The 21,783-nt window shown below is 44.4% G+C and overlaps 7 non-coding genes and 1 pseudogene across 7 annotated transcripts; all 8 read right to left on the reverse strand.

Annotated features, from left to right (window-relative positions):
* Positions 1-234: 234 nt before the first annotated feature.
* Positions 235-425, reverse strand: LOC130336267 (U2 spliceosomal RNA). The gene has a single exon (XR_008877724.1). It is a non-coding gene; the product is annotated as a U2 spliceosomal RNA (small nuclear RNA).
* A 2,078-nt stretch (positions 426-2,503) lies between these two features.
* Positions 2,504-2,694, reverse strand: LOC130336268 (U2 spliceosomal RNA). The gene has a single exon (XR_008877725.1). It is a non-coding gene; the product is annotated as a U2 spliceosomal RNA (small nuclear RNA).
* Positions 2,695-4,776: 2,082 nt separating this feature from the next.
* LOC130336162 (U2 spliceosomal RNA) lies at positions 4,777-4,967 on the reverse strand. The gene has a single exon (XR_008877636.1). It is a non-coding gene; the product is annotated as a U2 spliceosomal RNA (small nuclear RNA).
* A 2,093-nt stretch (positions 4,968-7,060) lies between these two features.
* LOC130336163 (U2 spliceosomal RNA) lies at positions 7,061-7,251 on the reverse strand. Its single transcript, XR_008877637.1, has one exon. It is a non-coding gene; the product is annotated as a U2 spliceosomal RNA (small nuclear RNA).
* Positions 7,252-9,329: 2,078 nt separating this feature from the next.
* LOC130336164 (U2 spliceosomal RNA) lies at positions 9,330-9,520 on the reverse strand. Its single transcript, XR_008877638.1, has one exon. It is a non-coding gene; the product is annotated as a U2 spliceosomal RNA (small nuclear RNA).
* A 2,089-nt stretch (positions 9,521-11,609) lies between these two features.
* LOC130336214 (U2 spliceosomal RNA) lies at positions 11,610-11,814 on the reverse strand (annotated as a pseudogene).
* Positions 11,815-17,493: 5,679 nt separating this feature from the next.
* Positions 17,494-17,684, reverse strand: LOC130336165 (U2 spliceosomal RNA). The gene has a single exon (XR_008877639.1). It is a non-coding gene; the product is annotated as a U2 spliceosomal RNA (small nuclear RNA).
* A 2,079-nt stretch (positions 17,685-19,763) lies between these two features.
* On the reverse strand, positions 19,764-19,954 carry LOC130336166 (U2 spliceosomal RNA). Its single transcript, XR_008877640.1, has one exon. It is a non-coding gene; the product is annotated as a U2 spliceosomal RNA (small nuclear RNA).
* Positions 19,955-21,783: the final 1,829 nt, after the last annotated feature.

The raw sequence follows: 21,783 nt of genomic DNA on the forward strand, positions 1-21,783 counted from the left end.
CAATTAAGGAGGCCATTTAGTCAGCAGCAGCAGAAGTCCTGTGCCTGGACGCTCCAACAGCGGCCAGACACAAGCAGAAGCAGCAGAAGCAGCAGAAGCAGCAGCAGCACCACCTTTTGTTTTTTGGCTGCAGCAGCAGCAGCAGCAGCAGCAAGACCCACAGGGCTGGCTAGCTGGCTAGCCAGCAAGCAGGTAGCAATGAAAGTAGGAATCTTTCTTTTTAACCCTGTAAGGGGGTGGTGCACTGTACCCGAAGATACTGCCATATCGGGTCAATGCATAGGGCGACGGAAGCAAGCTTCGAAATCGGCCCCCGTTCTCAAAAATCCATTTAATATATGGTCCCCAGATAGGGGACGTATCAGATATTAAACTGATAAGAACAGATACTACACTTGATCTTAGCCAAAAGGCCGAGAAGCGATAACCGTGAAAGGGGCGGGCCCAACAAGGTCCCCTTCATGGGCACTATCACTGCTTGCTGTCAGGGAGGCTGCCAGACAATTTTCCATGCACACTCTGGGCTGGGGGGCAGTCAACCACCAGTACACACAGCAGAACCTAAACCCATACCATTATTGCTAAGCAGCAAGACAGGGGCCCATTGCACTCCCACGGGGCCTTTTTAAATGCAATCCATAACCCGGATTTGCCAGGAACCCTTCTTACTCCTCCTACTTGCATGTGACACTGGGCTTAGGATCTGCATAGGAAACACACACACAAGCACACACCTACCTTTGTTGCCTGCAGATGCCTCCTTGGCTGTCCCCAAACGGTATCAAACCAACACCCACGGGAAGCTGTAAGCATAGAGGACATGCCTGCACCCCATTGGACTTACCTGTGTGGGTTAAATCCGGGTTATTTGACAACCTATGGCGGTGATGGTTCTGCTCAGGCAGAGCAGTGCTGATGCTCCTCATAAAGCTGTCGCTGCTGTGAAGGTTCTAGGTGACATCACAATCCCTATGGTTACATACACAACAAAGCTGGGTTGTTGTTGTTTACACTCTGCAAGGCCTGTGGAAGTGAGTGACATCATAGCACTGTAGTTCTGAGGGTTCTAGATGGATGCAACAATCTCCTGTTGCTTCTATGAAGGCCATAATAGACGACATCACCAAACAGCTCCATAGTCACATACACAGCAAAGGAGAGATGTTGTTTACACCTAGTGATGTCAGTGGTATTGAGTGACATCACAGCACAGTGCTAAGGCTCCTGGGCCTGGACACAGCAGCGGCTGCAATATCTCAACGGAGAATACGTTTATATATATGTGTGTGTGTGCGCGTATATATATATATATATATATATATATATATATATATATATATTTCTCCGCCGAAATCACTTTTAAACCCATTTCCACCTTTTTTTCCCTTCTCTTCCTCTTACTTTTTTTTCACGTTTTTTTACGTTTTTCTCCTTTTCGCCTCTTTTCTGGGCGTATTATTCTTCTTTTTCTTCTTTTTTTTCGTCTAATGCATACCCCATCAGTGCAGCAATGCTTATTCAATACCGCCAGCAGATGGAGACACTGGGGGATAATTTTCTAAGGATTTATACTGATTTTTCCTGTCTGAATTTGTCGCACAGAAAGTTGCAGGCCAAATATGTGTGACATTTCTGCGACTTTAGCTTCTAGAGCATTTTTACAACATTATACATAGGTGCTGAATACATAAAAAGCGACTGTTCAGCGACAGACAAGTCGCATCGGCTGAAAGTAGGCCAGAATGTCAGTCCATGTTGGAGCAGGTTTAGATACAGTCTAAAGCATAGATCTCAAAGTCTGTGCACAGAATTTAGCAAGGGCCTCGCACCTTCTGATGCATCAGGTAGGTGCACTATAGCATAGCCTAACCCTCTGTACTTTGGTCTATATTGATGCGGGACATAGACAGCCAGCTGATGACCAATCCATTAGTGCAATGGATGGCTGGAAGCATTTGTCTTTGCCTTTGCAATACCACAGAAGCAATGCATGGTCAATGTACAGCAATGACACACCTGTGTGAACAGCCAGGAGACCCCCCCATGTTATGTTACATAGTTACATAGTTAGTACGGTCGAAAAAAGACATATGTCCATCAAGTTCAACCAGGGAATTAAGGGGTAGGGGTGTGGCGCGATATTGGGGAAGGGATGAGATTTTATATTTCTTCATAAGCATTAATCTTATTTTGTCAATTAGGAACATTCAGCACCCACCCGCTATCAAGGCAGCTGCCTATCATGTCATGCCCTACCTGCACAGGTGTGCTGGCTACTCAAATGATCCAATTAAGGAGGCCATTTAGTCAGCAGCAGCAGAAGTCCTGTGCCTGGACGCTCCAACAGCGGCCAGACACAAGCAGAAGCAGCAGAAGCACCACCTTTTGTTTTTTGGCTGCAGCAGCAGCAGCAGCAGCAGCAAGGCCCACAGGGCTGGCTAGCTGGCTAGCCAGCAAGCAGGTAGCAATGAAAGTAGGAATCTTTCTTTTTAACCCTGTAAGGGGGTGGTGCACTGTACCCGAAGATACTGCCATATCGGGTCAATGCATAGGGCGACGGAAGCAAGCTTCGAAATCGGCCCCCGTTCTCAAAAATCCATTTAATATATGGTCCCCAGATAGGGGACGTATCAGATATTAAACTGATAAGAACAGATACTACACTTGATCTTAGCCAAAAGGCCGAGAAGCGATAACCGTGAAAGGGGCGGGCCCAACAAGGTCCCCTTCATGGGCACTATCACTGCTTGCTGTCAGGGAGGCTGCCAGACAATTTTCCATGCACACTCTGGGCTGGGGGGCAGTCAACCACCAGTACACACAGCAGAACCTAAACCCATACCATTATTGCTAAGCAGCAAGACAGGGGCCCATTGCACTCCCACGGGGCCTTTTTAAATGCAATCCATAACCCGGATTTGCCAGGAACCCTTCTTACTCCTCCTACTTGCATGTGACACTGGGCTTAGGATCTGCATAGGAAACACACACACAAGCACACACCTACCTTTGTTGCCTGCAGATGCCTCCTTGGCTGTCCCCAAACGGTATCAAACCAACACCCACGGGAAGCTGTAAGCATAGAGGACATGCCTGCACCCCATTGGACTTACCTGTGTGGGTTAAATCCGGGTTATTTGACAACCTATGGCGGTGATGGTTCTGCTCAGGCAGAGCAGTGCTGATGCTCCTCATAAAGCTGTCGCTGCTGTGAAGGTTCTAGGTGACATCACAATCCCTATGGTTACATACACAACAAAGCTGGGTTGTTGTTGTTTACACTCTGCAAGGCCTGTGGAAGTGAGTGACATCATAGCACTGTAGTTCTGAGGGTTCTAGATGGATGCAACAATCTCCTGTTGCTTCTATGAAGGCCATAATAGACGACATCACCAAACAGCTCCATAGTCACATACACAGCAAAGGAGAGATGTTGTTTACACCTAGTGATGTCAGTGGTATTGAGTGACATCACAGCACAGTGCTAAGGCTCCTGGGCCTGGACACAGCAGCGGCTGCAATATCTCAACGGAGAATACGTTTATATATATGTGTGTGTGTGCGCGTATATATATATATATATATATATATATATATATATATATATATATATATTTCTCCGCCGAAATCACTTTTAAACCCATTTCCACCTTTTTTTCCCTTCTCTTCCTCTTACTTTTTTTTCACGTTTTTTTACGTTTTTCTCCTTTTCGCCTCTTTTCTGGGCGTATTATTCTTCTTTTTCTTCTTTTTTTTCGTCTAATGCATACCCCATCAGTGCAGCAATGCTTATTCAATACCGCCAGCAGATGGAGACACTGGGGGATAATTTTCTAAGGATTTATACTGATTTTTCCTGTCTGAATTTGTCGCACAGAAAGTTGTAGGCCAAATATGTGTGACATTTCTGCGACTTTAGCTTCTAGAGCATTTTTACAACATTATACATAGGTGCTGAATACATAAAAAGCGACTGTTCAGCGACAGACAAGTCGCATCGGCTGAAAGTAGGCCAGAATGTCAGTCCATGTTGGAGCAGGTTTAGATACAGTCTAAAGCATAGATCTCAAAGTCTGTGCACAGAATTTAGCAAGGGCCTCGCACCTTCTGATGCATCAGGTAGGTGCACTATAGCATAGCCTAACCCTCTGTACTTTGGTCTATATTGATGCGGGACATAGACAGCCAGCTGATGACCAATCCATTAGTGCAATGGATGGCTGGAAGCATTTGTCTTTGCCTTTGCAATACCACAGAAGCAATGTACAGCAATGACACACCTGTGTGAACAGCCAGGAGACCCCCCCATGTTATGTTACATAGTTACATAGTTAGTACGGTCGAAAAAAGACATATGTCCATCAAGTTCAACCAGGGAATTAAGGGGTAGGGGTGTGGCGCGATATTGGGGAAGGGATGAGATTTTATATTTCTTCATAAGCATTAATCTTATTTTGTCAATTAGGAACATTCAGCACCCACCCGCTATCAAGGCAGCTGCCTATCATGTCATGCCCTACCTGCACAGGTGTGCTGGCTACTCAAATGATCCAATTAAGGAGGCCATTTAGTCAGCAGCAGCAGAAGTCCTGTGCCTGGACGCTCCAACAGCGGCCAGACACAAGCAGAAGCAGCAGAAGCAGCAGCAGCACCACCTTTTGTTTTTTGGCTGCAGCAGCAGCAGCAGCAGCAGCAAGGCCCACAGGGCTGGCTAGCTGGCTAGCCAGCAAGCAGGTAGCAATGAAAGTAGGAATCTTTCTTTTTAACCCTGTAAGGGGGTGGTGCACTGTACCCGAAGATACTGCCATATCGGGTCAATGCATAGGGCGACGGAAGCAAGCTTCGAAATCGGCCCCCGTTCTCAAAAATCCATTTAATATATGGTCCCCAGATAGGGGACGTATCAGATATTAAACTGATAAGAACAGATACTACACTTGATCTTAGCCAAAAGGCCGAGAAGCGATAACCGTGAAAGGGGCGGGCCCAACAAGGTCCCCTTCATGGGCACTATCACTGCTTGCTGTCAGGGAGGCTGCCAGACAATTTTCCATGCACACTCTGGGCTGGGGGGCAGTCAACCACCAGTACACACAGCAGAACCTAAACCCATACCATTATTGCTAAGCAGCAAGACAGGGGCCCATTGCACTCCCACGGGGCCTTTTTAAATGCAATCCATAACCCGGATTTGCCAGGAACCCTTCTTACTCCTCCTACTTGCATGTGACACTGGGCTTAGGATCTGCATAGGAAACACACACACAAGCACACACCTACCTTTGTTGCCTGCAGATGCCTCCTTGGCTGTCCCCAAACGGTATCAAACCAACACCCACGGGAAGCTGTAAGCATAGAGGACATGCCTGCACCCCATTGGACTTACCTGTGTGGGTTAAATCCGGGTTATTTGACAACCTATGGCGGTGATGGTTCTGCTCAGGCAGAGCAGTGCTGATGCTCCTCATAAAGCTGTCGCTGCTGTGAAGGTTCTAGGTGACATCACAATCCCTATGGTTACATACACAACAAAGCTGGGTTGTTGTTGTTTACACTCTGCAAGGCCTGTGGAAGTGAGTGACATCATAGCACTGTAGTTCTGAGGGTTCTAGATGGATGCAACAATCTCCTCTTGCTTCTATGAAGGCCATAATAGACGACATCACCAAACAGCTCCATAGTCACATACACAGCAAAGGAGAGATGTTGTTTACACCTAGTGATGTCAGTGGTATTGAGTGACATCACAGCACAGTGCTAAGGCTCCTGGGCCTGGACACAGCAGCGGCTGCAATATCTCAACGGAGAATACGTTTATATATATGTGTGTGTGTGCGCGTATATATATATATATATATATATATATATATATATATATATATATATATTTCTCCGCCGAAATCACTTTTAAACCCATTTCCACCTTTTTTTCCCTTCTCTTCCTCTTACTTTTTTTTCACGTTTTTTTACGTTTTTCTCCTTTTCGCCTCTTTTCTGGGCGTATTATTCTTCTTTTTCTTCTTTTTTTTCGTCTAATGCATACCCCATCAGTGCAGCAATGCTTATTCAATACCGCCAGCAGATGGAGACACTGGGGGATAATTTTCTAAGGATTTATACTGATTTTTCCTGTCTGAATTTGTCGCACAGAAAGTTGCAGGCCAAATATGTGTGACATTTCTGCGACTTTAGCTTCTAGAGCATTTTTACAACATTATACATAGGTGCTGAATACATAAAAAGCGACTGTTCAGCGACAGACAAGTCGCATCGGCTGAAAGTAGGCCAGAATGTCAGTCCATGTTGGAGCAGGTTTAGATACAGTCTAAAGCATAGATCTCAAAGTCTGTGCACAGAATTTAGCAAGGGCCTCGCACCTTCTGATGCATCAGGTAGGTGCACTATAGCATAGCCTAACCCTCTGTACTTTGGTCTATATTGATGCGGGACATAGACAGCCAGCTGATGACCAATCCATTAGTGCAATGGATGGCTGGAAGCATTTGTCTTTGCCTTTGCAATACCACAGAAGCAATGCATGGTCAATGTACAGCAATGACACACCTGTGTGAACAGCCAGGAGACCCCCCCATGTTATGTTACATAGTTACATAGTTAGTACGGTCGAAAAAAGACATATGTCCATCAAGTTCAACCAGGGAATTAAGGGGTAGGGGTGTGGCGCGATATTGGGGAAGGGATGAGATTTTATATTTCTTCATAAGCATTAATCTTATTTTGTCAATTAGGAACATTCAGCACCCACCCGCTATCAAGGCAGCTGCCTATCATGTCATGCCCTACCTGCACAGGTGTGCTGGCTACTCAAATGATCCAATTAAGGAGGCCATTTAGTCAGCAGCAGCAGAAGTCCTGTGCCTGGACGCTCCAACAGCGGCCAGACACAAGCAGAAGCAGCAGAAGCAGCAGCAGCACCACCTTTTGTTTTTTGGCTGCAGCAGCAGCAGCAGCAGCAGCAAGGCCCACAGGGCTGGCTAGCTGGCTAGCCAGCAAGCAGGTAGCAATGAAAGTAGGAATCTTTCTTTTTAACCCTGTAAGGGGGTGGTGCACTGTACCCGAAGATACTGCCATATCGGGTCAATGCATAGGGCGACGGAAGCAAGCTTCGAAATCGGCCCCCGTTCTCAAAAATCCATTTAATATATGGTCCCCAGATAGGGGACGTATCAGATATTAAACTGATAAGAACAGATACTACACTTGATCTTAGCCAAAAGGCCGAGAAGCGATAACCGTGAAAGGGGCGGGCCCAACAAGGTCCCCTTCATGGGCACTATCACTGCTTGCTGTCAGGGAGGCTGCCAGACAATTTTCCATGCACACTCTGGGCTGGGGGGCAGTCAACCACCAGTACACACAGCAGAACCTAAACCCATACCATTATTGCTAAGCAGCAAGACAGGGGCCCATTGCACTCCCACGGGGCCTTTTTAAATGCAATCCATAACCCGGATTTGCCAGGAACCCTTCTTACTCCTCCTACTTGCATGTGACACTGGGCTTAGGATCTGCATAGGAAACACACACACAAGCACACACCTACCTTTGTTGCCTGCAGATGCCTCCTTGGCTGTCCCCAAACGGTATCAAACCAACACCCACGGGAAGCTGTAAGCATAGAGGACATGCCTGCACCCCATTGGACTTACCTGTGTGGGTTAAATCCGGGTTATTTGACAACCTATGGCGGTGATGGTTCTGCTCAGGCAGAGCAGTGCTGATGCTCCTCATAAAGCTGTCGCTGCTGTGAAGGTTCTAGGTGACATCACAATCCCTATGGTTACATACACAACAAAGCTGGGTTGTTGTTGTTTACACTCTGCAAGGCCTGTGGAAGTGAGTGACATCATAGCACTGTAGTTCTGAGGGTTCTAGATGGATGCAACAATCTCCTGTTGCTTCTATGAAGGCCATAATAGACGACATCACCAAACAGCTCCATAGTCACATACACAGCAAAGGAGAGATGTTGTTTACACCTAGTGATGTCAGTGGTATTGAGTGACATCACAGCACAGTGCTAAGGCTCCTGGGCCTGGACACAGCAGCGGCTGCAATATCTCAACGGAGAATACGTTTATATATATGTGTGTGTGTGCGCGTATATATATATATATATATATATATATATATATATATATATATTTCTCCGCCGAAATCACTTTTAAACCCATTTCCACCTTTTTTTCCCTTCTCTTCCTCTTACTTTTTTTTCACGTTTTTTTACGTTTTTCTCCTTTTCGCCTCTTTTCTGGGCGTATTATTCTTCTTTTTCTTCTTTTTTTTCGTCTAATGCATACCCCATCAGTGCAGCAATGCTTATTCAATACCGCCAGCAGATGGAGACACTGGGGGATAATTTTCTAAGGATTTATACTGATTTTTCCTGTCTGAATTTGTCGCACAGAAAGTTGCAGGCCAAATATGTGTGACATTTCTGCGACTTTAGCTTCTAGAGCATTTTTACAACATTATACATAGGTGCTGAATACATAAAAAGCGACTGTTCAGCGACAGACAAGTCGCATCGGCTGAAAGTAGGCCAGAATGTCAGTCCATGTTGGAGCAGGTTTAGATACAGTCTAAAGCATAGATCTCAAAGTCTGTGCACAGAATTTAGCAAGGGCCTCGCACCTTCTGATGCATCAGGTAGGTGCACTATAGCATAGCCTAACCCTCTGTACTTTGGTCTATATTGATGCGGGACATAGACAGCCAGCTGATGACCAATCCATTAGTGCAATGGATGGCTGGAAGCATTTGTCTTTGCCTTTGCAATACCACAGAAGCAATGCATGGTCAATGTACAGCAATGACACACCTGTGTGAACAGCCAGGAGACCCCCCCATGTTATGTTACATAGTTACATAGTTAGTACGGTCGAAAAAAGACATATGTCCATCAAGTTCAACCAGGGAATTAAGGGGTAGGGGTGTGGCGCGATATTGGGGAAGGGATGAGATTTTATATTTCTTCATAAGCATTAATCTTATTTTGTCAATTAGGAACATTCAGCACCCACCCGCTATCAAGGCAGCTGCCTATCATGTCATGCCCTACCTGCACAGGTGTGCTGGCTACTCAAATGATCCAATTAAGGAGGCCATTTAGTCAGCAGCAGCAGAAGTCCTGTGCCTGGACGCTCCAACAGCGGCCAGACACAAGCAGAAGCAGCAGAAGCAGCAGCAGCACCACCTTTTGTTTTTTGGCTGCAGCAGCAGCAGCAAGGCCCACAGGGCTGGCTAGCTGGCTAGCCAGCAAGCAGGTAGCAATGAAAGTAGGAATCTTTCTTTTTAACCCTGTAAGGGGGTGGTGCACTGTACCCGAAGATACTGCCATATCGGGTCAATGCATAGGGCGACGGAAGCAAGCTTCGAAATCGGCCCCCGTTCTCAAAAATCCATTTAATATATGGTCCCCAGATAGGGGACGTATCAGATATTAAACTGATAAGAACAGATACTACACTTGATCTTAGCCAAAAGGCCGAGAAGCGATAACCGTGAAAGGGGCGGGCCCAACAAGGTCCCCTTCATGGGCACTATCACTGCTTGCTGTCAGGGAGGCTGCCAGACAATTTTCCATGCACACTCTGGGCTGGGGGGCAGTCAACCACCAGTACACACAGCAGAACCTAAACCCATACCATTATTGCTAAGCAGCAAGACAGGGGCCCATTGCACTCCCACGGGGCCTTTTTAAATGCAATCCATAACCCGGATTTGCCAGGAACCCTTCTTACTCCTCCTACTTGCATGTGACACTGGGCTTAGGATCTGCATAGGAAACACACACACAAGCACACACCTACCTTTGTTGCCTGCAGATGCCTCCTTGGCTGTCCCCAAACGGTATCAAACCAACACCCACGGGAAGCTGTAAGCATAGAGGACATGCCTGCACCCCATTGGACTTACCTGTGTGGGTTAAATCCGGGTTATTTGACAACCTATGGCGGTGATGGTTCTGCTCAGGCAGAGCAGTGCTGATGCTCCTCATAAAGCTGTCGCTGCTGTGAAGGTTCTAGGTGACATCACAATCCCTATGGTTACATACACAACAAAGCTGGGTTGTTGTTGTTTACACTCTGCAAGGCCTGTGGAAGTGAGTGACATCATAGCACTGTAGTTCTGAGGGTTCTAGATGGATGCAACAATCTCCTGTTGCTTCTATGAAGGCCATAATAGACGACATCACCAAACAGCTCCATAGTCACATACACAGCAAAGGAGAGATGTTGTTTACACCTAGTGATGTCAGTGGTATTGAGTGACATCACAGCACAGTGCTAAGGCTCCTGGGCCTGGACACAGCAGCGGCTGCAATATCTCAACGGAGAATACGTTTATATATATGTGTGTGTGTGCGCGTATATATATATATATATATATATATATATATATATATATATATATTTCTCCGCCGAAATCACTTTTAAACCCATTTCCACCTTTTTTTCCCTTCTCTTCCTCTTACTTTTTTTTCACGTTTTTTTACGTTTTTCTCCTTTTCGCCTCTTTTCTGGGCGTATTATTCTTCTTTTTCTTCTTTTTTTTCGTCTAATGCATACCCCATCAGTGCAGCAATGCTTATTCAATACCGCCAGCAGATGGAGACACTGGGGGATAATTTTCTAAGGATTTATACTGATTTTTCCTGTCTGAATTTGTCGCACAGAAAGTTGCAGGCCAAATATGTGTGACATTTCTGCGACTTTAGCTTCTAGAGCATTTTTACAACATTATACATAGGTGCTGAATACATAAAAAGCGACTGTTCAGCGACAGACAAGTCGCATCGGCTGAAAGTAGGCCAGAATGTCAGTCCATGTTGGAGCAGGTTTAGATACAGTCTAAAGCATAGATCTCAAAGTCTGTGCACAGAATTTAGCAAGGGCCTCGCACCTTCTGATGCATCAGGTAGGTGCACTATAGCATAGCCTAACCCTCTGTACTTTGGTCTATATTGATGCGGGACATAGACAGCCAGCTGATGACCAATCCATTAGTGCAATGGATGGCTGGAAGCATTTGTCTTTGCCTTTGCAATACCACAGAAGCAATGCATGGTCAATGTACAGCAATGACACACCTGTGTGAACAGCCAGGAGACCCCCCCATGTTATGTTACATAGTTACATAGTTAGTACGGTCGAAAAAAGACATATGTCCATCAAGTTCAACCAGGGAATTAAGGGGTAGGGGTGTGGCGCGATATTGGGGAAGGGATGAGATTTTATATTTCTTCATAAGCATTAATCTTATTTTGTCAATTAGGAACATTCAGCACCCACCCGCTATCAAGGCAGCTGCCTATCATGTCATGCCCTACCTGCACAGGTGTGCTGGCTACTCAAATGATCCAATTAAGGAGGCCATTTAGTCAGCAGCAGCAGAAGTCCTGTGCCTGGACGCTCCAACAGCGGCCAGACACAAGCAGAAGCAGCAGAAGCAGCAGCAGCACCACCTTTTGTTTTTTGGCTGCAGCAGCAGCAGCAGCAGCAGCAAGGCCCACAGGGCTGGCTAGCTGGCTAGCCAGCAAGCAGGTAGCAATGAAAGTAGGAATCTTTCTTTTTAACCCTGTAAGGGGGTGGTGCACTGTACCCGAAGATACTGCCATATCGGGTCAATGCATAGGGCGACGGAAGCAAGCTTCGAAATCGGCCCCCGTTCTCAAAAATCCATTTAATATATGGTCCCCAGATAGGGGACGTATCAGATATTAAACTGATAAGAACAGATTTTTTTTTTTTTTTTTTTTTTTCCTCAGTTACAGACTATTGTTCAAGCGATCATCAGGTCACCTACCAAAACTCATCACTTCTAAACAAAGTCTGAAAAAACATCATGCGGAAAAATATCTCAATAAGAAAACTATAAGAGAAGCACAAATTCAAAACCTTGATCAGGATACTTACAACTTTCTCCATTCCTTGTATCTCCAAATCTTTTCAGCCTCTTCCTCTCCCATTCTCTTCTTGTCAAATAGAAAAATAATAAACAACCTTCCAAAAAAAAGTCTCTTCAACTCCCTTGGAGAAATACACACATTTTTAAAAACAAGCAGGTTTCTAGAATCCCATAAAACTTCTTTAAAAACAGAAAATACAATCCAGCTTTCACGTGTGTCCTCTCTCCTGCTAAAATCCTGACCAATAAAAATCTTCTCAAAATTAAAATCAACATATCCCGTGATTGCAGAAAAAAACCTCTGTAGAAGCATAAAAAATTCTCTTGCATAAAAACAGTTCCAAAATAAGTGCACTGTATCCTCCCTGCCTCCACAACCCTCTCTTGGACATTTCTCGCTCACTCTTATTCCTCGTCCATTCAGGAAAGCTCTGGTTGGGAGGCAGCCATGAAAAGTCATCCAGTTTACATCTCTCTGTCTATTGGATAATCCTCTAACATTAAAAAGATTCCAGATCTTCACAGACTGAGCAGTAGTGCAGAATGGTACTTCATATAATCTCTCATTTTTTCTTATTTCATTTTCAATTTTCTTTTTCTCAGGTTTTCCCAGGGAACTCAAACCAAATTGATCACTGAAAGACCTGAGAACCACATAGAAGGTAGGTATAACTTGCGCTATTGGTCTCCTCAGATCCTTCTCACACCAGCCCCATTTGGAAAACAACCATCCTGCCAAATACCTGCTCATGTCTGCCACCCAATTATTGCACTGAGACACTTTATAAATTAAAAGAAAGTAATGAGTCTTTAAAAACAGATTAATATCCGGGAAATTATATCCGCCTTTCTTCACGCTCTTCATCACTTCCTCCCTCTTCATCTTTTCCATCTTTGAACCCCAGAAAAAAATAAACAACTTCCTTGTCATCCTTCTGGTCCATAATTTGCCGGGTGGGAAAACCATTGCAGTATATAATAGTAGTGGCAAAATTACTGCCTTTAAAATCAGAACTTTACCTTTAAGGGACAAGTTTCTCAATTTCCAAAAAGATAATTTCTTCTCTATCTTCTCCTCCAACTTCTCATAACTTTTCCCTCCTTTTAGATTTTTTTCAAAAACAACCCCTAACACTTCAATATCTTCCTTCTCATCCACGCCATCCACCACCACTTTTCCTTGCTTTCCAAAATTACTCAATTGGCACTTCCCCCAATTGACTTTCATACCAGCAATACAACAAAAAATCTTTACATGCAAATTCACTCTGTTAAGATCAGCTTGGGAAGTGCAAGTAAAAACCACATCATCCATGTAACTTAAAACCTTCAAATTCCTTCCATTACTTCCCGGGATAAAAACACCACTCACACATTTGTCCTTCTGTACATTTTTGAGCAAGGCTTCAATGACACAAATGAATAAAATTGGGGAGAGTGGGCATCCCTGTCGTACTCCTGATAAAATATTAAAACCCGGCCCCACATGTCCATTGACTAAAATCTGACTTGTTGCCCCATAATAAAAACTTTTAATCACAAACAGTAGCTTCTCAGGAATACCCATATGCTTTAAAACCATAAACATAAAATCATGAGCAACTCTGTCATAAGCTTTTTCAAAATCAATGGATTCCACAAAAAGTGCATTCTTATTAAAATTACTATAATAAATAGAGTCTCTTAAAACTAATAAATTATCAGTTATTCTCCTATTTGGCACTGCACAAACTTGGTATTCTCCAACAAGGTGCTCAACTATGTCACTCATCCTGTTCGCCACAATCTTTGCAATGATCTTATAATCTGTATTCAATAATGTGATCGGCCTCCAGTTTTTCAAATCTCTTTCATCACCTTTCTTATGTATCAAGGTAATAACTCCTTTCTTCATAGACTCCGCTAAAATACCTGAGTTAAAAACATATTGCACCACCCGTGTAAAATCTTGCTTTAAAATATGCCAAAAAACTGAATAAAACTCAAAGGGGAGGCCATCACAGCCCGGTGTCTTCCCTTTCGCTGTCTTGTCCAGAGCCTGCTTGATCTCCCCTTCACAAACTTCCTCAATTAAAAATGCACTTTTTCCTTCAGGGACATTATTCTCTAAAATATTACAATAATCATTCATCTCCGTCTCACTGGCTCTGCTCTTATTACTAAAAAGTGTTTCATAAAATCTGCCAATCTCCTTCACCATCTCATCACCAACAACTTCCCCTGTAGGAGTTAAAACAGACTTAAAAACACCCCTAGCATTAAAACATTTTTTAAAGAAATATCTTGTACATTGTTCATTTTCCTCCAAATGTTGAACTTTGGATTTAAAAACAATATTTCTACCTCTTTCCAACAACCTGTTCTTAATCTCAATTTTCACCTTCTCAATTTCCTCCTCCACCTCCACACCAACATGTTTAAACTTAAAGAGAGTTTCTAAACGTGAGATAAGCCTTTCATAACCCCTCCTCTTTTCTTGTGCCCTCCTTATGCAAATGAACTTAAAATACTTAGCAAACTCACTTTTTGCCCAATCCCACCAAGCTAAAACATTACTAAAAACAGATTGTTTAGAAGTACAAGATAAAAAAAAATCTTTAAAACCGGCCATTACTTCCTCATCTTCCAATAGACTTACATTTAATTTCCAGAGCCCCCTCCCAAAATGAAGGGACTCTGTGACACTTATCTCAGCCGACACCATCTTGTGGTCTGAGAAAGTTGACATCATTTGATTGCACCGGACCACCTTAATCCCATCAGAGACCAGGATGTAATCGATCCGGGATTTACAGCGGCCACTATCTGATATGTACGTATATCTTTCATCAGTGCTAACCATCAGTCCAACATCAGTAAAATGCAAGTCTTGAATAATTTGATTTAAAACATTGGAAGTAATATCAGTTCTAACCTCAGCAGAGCTCTCACGATCATTGACGGATCTAATGCAGTTAAAATCGCCAACAATAATAGTATCTTCACGACCAGGGATAAAAAACTTAAGGGACTCTAAAAAAGACAAACGTGCTTGTTTTTCTGCTGGAGCATACACATTAAAAATTCTCATCCTCTGGCCCAAAACCTCAAAAATTAAAACCATACAACGACCAGGTACTAAAATTTGGCAATTTAAAACTTTAATGTCCCTGTTTCGCAATAAAATCCCCACACCTTCATTTTTGTTTTCTGCACATGTGGACCAGAAGGACTGCCCACACTTCCACTCATTTGCATAAGGTGCTGACTTTATTGCACACTCCTGTAAACATATCACATCACTTCTAACATTCTCAAGAATATCAAAAATTGCAGCTCTCCTAATTTCAGACTCAATACTTCTTACATTAATAGTTGTTACAACCAAAGTCATAATAACTAGGAAAAGAAAACCAAATGCTTTAAAATCCATCTTAACTTAGAAATTAACATTTTGGCCTTCAACTTTCCTATGTAAACTTGCAAAACAATCAGGCGATAACCGTGAAAGGGGCGGGCCCAACAAGGTCCCCTTCATGGGCACTATCACTGCTTGCTGTCAGGGAGGCTGCCAGACAATTTTCCATGCACACTCTGGGCTGGGGGGCAGTCAACCACCAGTACACACAGCAGAACCTAAACCCATACCATTATTGCTAAGCAGCAAGACAGGGGCCCATTGCACTCCCACGGGGCCTTTTTAAATGCAATCCATAACCCGGATTTGCCAGGAACCCTTCTTACTCCTCCTACTTGCATGTGACACTGGGCTTAGGATCTGCATAGGAAACACACACACAAGCACACACCTACCTTTGTTGCCTGCAGATGCCTCCTTGGCTGTCCCCAAACGGTATCAAACCAACACCCACGGGAAGCTGTAAGCATAGAGGACATGCCTGCACCCCATTGGACTTACCTGTGTGGGTTAAATCCGGGTTATTTGACAACCTATGGCGGTGATGGTTCTGCTCAGGCAGAGCAGTGCTGATGCTCCTCATAAAGCTGTCGCTGCTGTGAAGGTTCTAGGTGACATCACAATCCCTATGGTTACATACACAACAAAGCTGGGTTGTTGTTGTTTACACTCTGCAAGGCCTGTGGAAGTGAGTGACATCATAGCACTGTAGTTCTGAGGGTTCTAGATGGATGCAACAATCTCCTGTTGCTTCTATGAAGGCCATAATAGACGACATCACCAAACAGCTCCATAGTCACATACACAGCAAAGGAGAGATGTTGTTTACACCTAGTGATGTCAGTGGTATTGAGTGACATCACAGCACAGTGCTAAGGCTCCTGGGCCTGGACACAGCAGCGGCTGCAATATCTCAACGGAGAATACGTTTATATATATGTGTGTGTGTGCGCGTATATATATATATATATATATATATATATATATATATATTTCTCCGCCGAAATCACTTTTAAACCCATTTCCACCTTTTTTTCCCTTCTCTTCCTCTTACTTTTTTTTCACGTTTTTTTACGTTTTTCTCCTTTTCGCCTCTTTTCTGGGCGTATTATTCTTCTTTTTCTTCTTTTTTTTCGTCTAATGCATACCCCATCAGTGCAGCAATGCTTATTCAATACCGCCAGCAGATGGAGACACTGGGGGATAATTTTCTAAGGATTTATACTGATTTTTCCTGTCTGAATTTGTCGCACAGAAAGTTGCAGGCCAAATATGTGTGACATTTCTGCGACTTTAGCTTCTAGAGCATTTTTACAACATTATACATAGGTGCTGAATACATAAAAAGCGACTGTTCAGCGACAGACAAGTCGCATCGGCTGAAAGTAGGCCAGAATGTCAGTCCATGTTGGAGCAGGTTTAGATACAGTCTAAAGCATAGATCTCAAAGTCTGTGCACAGAATTTAGCAAGGGCCTCGCACCTTCTGATGCATCAGGTAGGTGCACTATAGCATAGCCTAACCCTCTGTACTTTGGTCTATATTGATGCGGGACATAGACAGCCAGCTGATGACCAATCCATTAGTGCAATGGATGGCTGGAAGCATTTGTCTTTGCCTTTGCAATACCACAGAAGCAATGCATGGTCAATGTACAGCAATGACACACCTGTGTGAACAGCCAGGAGACCCCCCCATGTTATGTTACATAGTTACATAGTTAGTACGGTCGAAAAAAGACATATGTCCATCAAGTTCAACCAGGGAATTAAGGGGTAGGGGTGTGGCGCGATATTGGGGAAGGGATGAGATTTTATATTTCTTCATAAGCATTAATCTTATTTTGTCAATTAGGAACATTCAGCACCCACCCGCTATCAAGGCAGCTGCCTATCATGTCATGCCCTACCTGCACAGGTGTGCTGGCTACTCAAATGATCCAATTAAGGAGGCCATTTAGTCAGCAGCAGCAGAAGTCCTGTGCCTGGACGCTCCAACAGCGGCCAGACACAAGCAGAAGCAGCAGAAGCAGCAGCAGCACCACCTTTTGTTTTTTGGCTGCAGCAGCAGCAGCAGCAGCAGCAAGGCCCACAGGGCTGGCTAGCTGGCTAGCCAGCAAGCAGGTAGCAATGAAAGTAGGAATCTTTCTTTTTAACCCTGTAAGGGGGTGGTGCACTGTACCCGAAGATACTGCCATATCGGGTCAATGCATAGGGCGACGGAAGCAAGCTTCGAAATCGGCCCCCGTTCTCAAAAATCCATTTAATATATGGTCCCCAGATAGGGGACGTATCAGATATTAAACTGATAAGAACAGATACTACACTTGATCTTAGCCAAAAGGCCGAGAAGCGATAACCGTGAAAGGGGCGGGCCCAACAAGGTCCCCTTCATGGGCACTATCACTGCTTGCTGTCAGGGAGGCTGCCAGACAATTTTCCATGCACACTCTGGGCTGGGGGGCAGTCAACCACCAGTACACACAGCAGAACCTAAACCCATACCATTATTGCTAAGCAGCAAGACAGGGGCCCATTGCACTCCCACGGGGCCTTTTTAAATGCAATCCATAACCCGGATTTGCCAGGAACCCTTCTTACTCCTCCTACTTGCATGTGACACTGGGCTTAGGATCTGCATAGGAAACACACACACAAGCACACACCTACCTTTGTTGCCTGCAGATGCCTCCTTGGCTGTCCCCAAACGGTATCAAACCAACACCCACGGGAAGCTGTAAGCATAGAGGACATGCCTGCACCCCATTGGACTTACCTGTGTGGGTTAAATCCGGGTTATTTGACAACCTATGGCGGTGATGGTTCTGCTCAGGCAGAGCAGTGCTGATGCTCCTCATAAAGCTGTCGCTGCTGTGAAGGTTCTAGGTGACATCACAATCCCTATGGTTACATACACAACAAAGCTGGGTTGTTGTTGTTTACACTCTGCAAGGCCTGTGGAAGTGAGTGACATCATAGCACTGTAGTTCTGAGGGTTCTAGATGGATGCAACAATCTCCTGTTGCTTCTATGAAGGCCATAATAGACGACATCACCAAACAGCTCCATAGTCACATACACAGCAAAGGAGAGATGTTGTTTACACCTAGTGATGTCAGTGGTATTGAGTGACATCACAGCACAGTGCTAAGGCTCCTGGGCCTGGACACAGCAGCGGCTGCAATATCTCAACGGAGAATACGTTTATATATATGTGTGTGTGTGCGCGTATATATATATATATATATATATATATATATATATTTCTCCGCCGAAATCACTTTTAAACCCATTTCCACCTTTTTTTCCCTTCTCTTCCTCTTACTTTTTTTTCACGTTTTTTTACGTTTTTCTCCTTTTCGCCTCTTTTCTGGGCGTATTATTCTTCTTTTTCTTCTTTTTTTTCGTCTAATGCATACCCCATCAGTGCAGCAATGCTTATTCAATACCGCCAGCAGATGGAGACACTGGGGGATAATTTTCTAAGGATTTATACTGATTTTTCCTGTCTGAATTTGTCGCACAGAAAGTTGCAGGCCAAATATGTGTGACATTTCTGCGACTTTAGCTTCTAGAGCATTTTTACAACATTATACATAGGTGCTGAATACATAAAAAGCGACTGTTCAGCGACAGACAAGTCGCATCGGCTGAAAGTAGGCCAGAATGTCAGTCCATGTTGGAGCAGGTTTAGATACAGTCTAAAGCATAGATCTCAAAGTCTGTGCACAGAATTTAGCAAGGGCCTCGCACCTTCTGATGCATCAGGTAGGTGCACTATAGCATAGCCTAACCCTCTGTACTTTGGTCTATATTGATGCGGGACATAGACAGCCAGCTGATGACCAATCCATTAGTGCAATGGATGGCTGGAAGCATTTGTCTTTGCCTTTGCAATACCACAGAAGCAATGCATGGTCAATGTACAGCAATGACACACCTGTGTGAACAGCCAGGAGACCCCCCCATGTTATGTTACATAGTTACATAGTTAGTACGGTCGAAAAAAGACATATGTCCATCAAGTTCAACCAGGGAATTAAGGGGTAGGGGTGTGGCGCGATATTGGGGAAGGGATGAGATTTTATATTTCTTCATAAGCATTAATCTTATTTTGTCAATTAGGAACATTCAGCACCCACCCGCTATCAAGGCAGCTGCCTATCATGTCATGCCCTACCTGCACAGGTGTGCTGGCTACTCAAATGATCCAATTAAGGAGGCCATTTAGTCAGCAGCAGCAGAAGTCCTGTGCCTGGACGCTCCAACAGCGGCCAGACACAAGCAGAAGCAGCAGAAGCAGCAGCAGCACCACCTTTTGTTTTTTGGCTGCAGCAGCAGCAGCAGCAGCAGCAAGGCCCACAGGGCTGGCTAGCTGGCTAGCCAGCAAGCAGGTAGCAATGAAAGTAGGAATCTTTCTTTTTAACCCTGTAAGGGGGTGGTGCACTGTACCCGAAGATACTGCCATATCGGGTCAATGCATAGGGCGACGGAAGCAAGCTTCGAAATCGGCCCCCGTTCTCAAAAATCCATTTAATATATGGTCCCCAGATAGGGGACGTATCAGATATTAAACTGATAAGAACAGATACTACACTTGATCTTAGCCAAAAGGCCGAGAAGCGATAACCGTGAAAGGGGCGGGCCCAACAAGGTCCCCTTCATGGGCACTATCACTGCTTGCTGTCAGGGAGGCTGCCAGACAATTTTCCATGCACACTCTGGGCTGGGGGGCAGTCAACCACCAGTACACACAGCAGAACCTAAACCCATACCATTATTGCTAAGCAGCAAGACAGGGGCCCATTGCACTCCCACGGGGCCTTTTTAAATGCAATCCATAACCCGGATTTGCCAGGAACCCTTCTTACTCCTCCTACTTGCATGTGACACTGGGCTTAGGATCTGCATAGGAAACACACACACAAGCACACACCTACCTTTGTTGCCTGCAGATGCCTCCTTGGCTGTCCCCAAACGGTATCAAACCAACACCCACGGGAAGCTGTAAGCATAGAGGACATGCCTGCACCCCATTGGACTTACCTGTGTGGGTTAAATCCGGGTTATTTGACAACCTATGGCGGTGATGGTTCTGCTCAGGCAGAGCAGTGCTGATGCTCCTCATAAAGCTGTCGCTGCTGTGAAGGTTCTAGGTGACATCACAATCCCTATGGTTACATACACAACAAAGCTGGGTTGTTGTTGTTTACACTCTGCAAGGCCTGTGGAAGTGAGTGACATCATAGCACTGTAGTTCTGAGGGTTCTAGATGGATGCAACAATCTCCTGTTGCTTCTATGAAGGCCATAATAGACGACATCACCAAACAGCTCCATAGTCACATACACAGCAAAGGAGAGATGTTGTTTACACCTAGTGATGTCAGTGGTATTGAGTGACATCACAGCACAGTGCTAAGGCTCCTGGGCCTGGACACAGCAGCGGCTGCAATATCTCAACGGAGAATACGTTTATATATATGTGTGTGTGTGCGCGTATATATATATATATATATATATATATATATATATTTCTCCGCCGAAATCACTTTTAAACCCATTTCCACCTTTTTTTCCCTTCTCTTCCTCTTACTTTTTTTTCACGTTTTTTTACGTTTTTCTCCTTTTCGCCTCTTTTCTGGGCGTATTATTCTTCTTTTTCTTCTTTTTTTTCGTCTAATGCATACCCCATCAGTGCAGCAATGCTTATTCAATACCGCCAGCAGATGGAGACACTGGGGGATAATTTTCTAAGGATTTATACTGATTTTTCCTGTCTGAATTTGTCGCACAGAAAGTTGCAGGCCAAATATGTGTGACATTTCTGCGACTTTAGCTTCTAGAGCATTTTTACAACATTATACATAGGTGCTGAATACATAAAAAGCGACTGTTCAGCGACAGACAAGTCGCATCGGCTGAAAGTAGGCCAGAATGTCAGTCCATGTTGGAGCAGGTTTAGATACAGTCTAAAGCATAGATCTCAAAGTCTGTGCACAGAATTTAGCAAGGGCCTCGCACCTTCTGATGCATCAGGTAGGTGCACTATAGCATAGCCTAACCCTCTGTACTTTGGTCTATATTGATGCGGGACATAGACAGCCAGCTGATGACCAATCCATTAGTGCAATGGATGGCTGGAAGCATTTGTCTTTGCCTTTGCAATACCACAGAAGCAATGCATGGTCAATGTACAGCAATGACACACCTGTGTGAACAGCCAGGAGACCCCCCCATGTTATGTTACATAGTTACATAGTTAGTACGGTCGAAAAAAGACATATGTCCATCAAGTTCAACCAGGGAATTAAGGGGTAGGGGTGTGGCGCGATATTGGGGAAGGGATGAGATTTTATATTTCTTCATAAGCATTAATCTTATTTTGTCAATTAGGAACATTCAGCACCCACCCGCTATCAAGGCAGCTGCCTATCATGTCATGCCCTACCTGCAC

The sequence above is a fragment of the Hyla sarda genome, unplaced genomic scaffold (genome assembly GCF_029499605.1).
Source record: "Hyla sarda isolate aHylSar1 unplaced genomic scaffold, aHylSar1.hap1 scaffold_471, whole genome shotgun sequence".
Lineage (NCBI taxonomy): Eukaryota > Metazoa > Chordata > Amphibia > Anura > Hylidae > Hyla > Hyla sarda.